This window comes from Triplophysa rosa, unplaced genomic scaffold (genome assembly GCF_024868665.1).
Source record: "Triplophysa rosa unplaced genomic scaffold, Trosa_1v2 scaffold381_ERROPOS127416, whole genome shotgun sequence".
Lineage (NCBI taxonomy): Eukaryota > Metazoa > Chordata > Actinopteri > Cypriniformes > Nemacheilidae > Triplophysa > Triplophysa rosa.
Window position 1 is genome coordinate 78,166 of NW_026634383.1, and position 2,679 is coordinate 80,844.

Genomic DNA, 2,679 nt, shown 5'->3' on the forward strand with positions numbered 1-2,679 from the left:
TCCAATCAATTCACAGTGGAAACATAAGCCACACCCACTATTCATCTTGGAAATATGTCAGAATACGGAAGACGATCACCACTTCTGCTTCACAGGGACTGCAGCATAACATCCATGACTTGATGTTTTATTGATGTTTAAAGTCAGCGTTATTGTGATCAGTGTTTGCTTTAGTTGGGTTCTTTCATCCTTTTTTTTTACTTCTTTACTAAACAGTATTTTACTTGTGGCTGCCATGATTATGACTTTTGAAATAATGTCAAAAGAAAATGTGGTAATATTTTTGACAAAAGGATAACAAAATCACTTTAAATCAGCGCCTAAACTCTAAAACAGGCAATGACACTCCCAACAAAAACATGGCATGTTATTAATATGGCTTAGCTTTTTAACCCCCTTTTTCTACTTCAACTCATGATTATAAAAACTAGGGAAAGACTGAACGTAAAAAACAAAGGGTCAAGACCCCAACTAAAGCAAACACTCATAACCATAATGGTGACTCAACAAAACCATCAACATGTAAACTTGTGTTAATTCTCAATAAGAACTTGTGTAGACGTACAACAGAAATAAAGTGACAGTGGTGTCTGTGAAGGTGGTGATAGTGTTTGTAGACTCCTTGTAAAAACTATGGAATTTCACTATTAATTTCACAGGCATTCTTTACAGTGAAGAAGAGAGCATGTCCTTAGCTAATTACGACCTGTACTTATGTTTAAAAAAAATGTGTACTCTAGTTTATGCAAAAACAGACTTGACACAAAAACAACACATCTGTCTGAAGGGTGAGGTTTTCGGTGTCCTGAAAGGTGACTCTGTTGAATCATTCGCCTTTCTGGTCACATTTATTGCAGTCATAATATCCAGAGCACACAAACAAGTAAAAGCTTTAGGTGGGGCATCACAGACAGTACAGAGAAGATTTACACAGTTTTTATCTCTACATTCAGTGCCGCTACACTGTCAGAAAAAATGTGTCAGATTTGTACCTTTAGGGGTACAATGGTTGTCACTGGGGCAGTACCCTCAAAGGTACACATATTGCACCTTTCCACATGGATACCCAGACAGCAAGCAATCATTGAATCAATGTCAACAAATAGCTGATTGGTCAATGTTAGATTTCTGAAAAATGTAGTTACGTCAGTAGTGTCGCTGCTAGTTAGCCCAACACTAAAACGCTAAATGACCCAGTGAAATGTTTTCTGAGAGTTGTTGTTTGTCAGTTCTTCAGGAAACCACATTTTCTGACGTTTTTTTTTTAACATCCTTCTCTTTTTTATATAAATAATAAACACTCTGCAGATTGTGCTACGTGTAGGTAAACTTATGATCACAGTTGTATACACAGCAAAAAAATGGCTGGTATGTAAACTGAGGGCTCCAGGTAACTTTTAGATTTATGTTTTCTGAAAATCCCAGCAATAACCTCAGTTAAACATTAAACATTTGTGACAAGCTTTTAAGGCTATACACTGTAACAAATTGCTGTAGTTTCTACAACAAAATTCTACAGAAATTTACTGTTTTAACATTTTACAAGTTTTTACTGTAGTTCGCAATGCATTATGGGTAACACAAAGTATTACAGTTATTAACAGTATATTTCCATGTCTCCTGTAAATCAATATACAGGTTATAGGTGTTGTCACTGTAGCTCCTGCATTTTTACAGTAATAAATTGTGATACGGCATTATGGGATTGCGCGGGGTGCATTTACGTTTAAAATCTTATGGACTGGAGCAATGAACTCTTGCGAGTCAGGATTGTTGGTAAGTTCTCTAAAATTATGTCAATAATTATTAAAATACTATGTTTTTTATACTACTTTATAAAGTCATAGTCATGTTGTGGTATAAGCGTTTGCCATTTTTAACGTGAACAATTCATAACATTAGCCCATATAGTCAGTCATCCTGACATGTAGTGAACTGTAACGTTAGAGTTAATTTCATCGCTTACAATGTTATTCTAAACGTTACGTTTGGATTGTTGGAGTATGTCATTAACTTTAGGGTTCTTGTTTCAGGAGCAAGGCAACAGTACAACGGGTCATATCATAGCTGCTGCACGTGGTGTGATCGTGTGAGACGAACCTGAACTAACGTTAAAAGGTGAACAACACACTAACAAACTACAACATACTGTATTGTGCATTTAAACAATAATTAAGGCTTGTTACCTGCCGCTTCATTCGCCTTATATCGACGATAGCAACCTTTTTACCGGTCTTGTGAAACAAAAGTAGATGGTAAATACGTATTTGCAATCAGCTTAGCAAATAAGATGTTAACCTAACATGATTGGATTTCTTACTAAGGACATGCCATGCTAAACAAATACCATACGTCATAACTAAACTGAACCTTAAGCAATTTGATGCGAGCAATTGCTATTAAGAACAATTCATAACATTAGCCCTTAGTCAGATGTTAATTCGATCGTTTTTGATTTGTGGCTCAAAACAGCGCATCATCATAAGTAGTAAAATGTGAAGGTTACGGTGTTATTCTTAACGTTACGTTCAGGTAGTTTAGGAAAATGTCGTTTAGATTCAGGAGTGAGGCAGAAAGAGCGCGATGGCCATGCCATGCCATGGCGGCTGCATGTGTGAGACGAATCTGAACTAAAAGGTGAAAACAACAACAAAATACATTGTATAGTGCATTTTAACA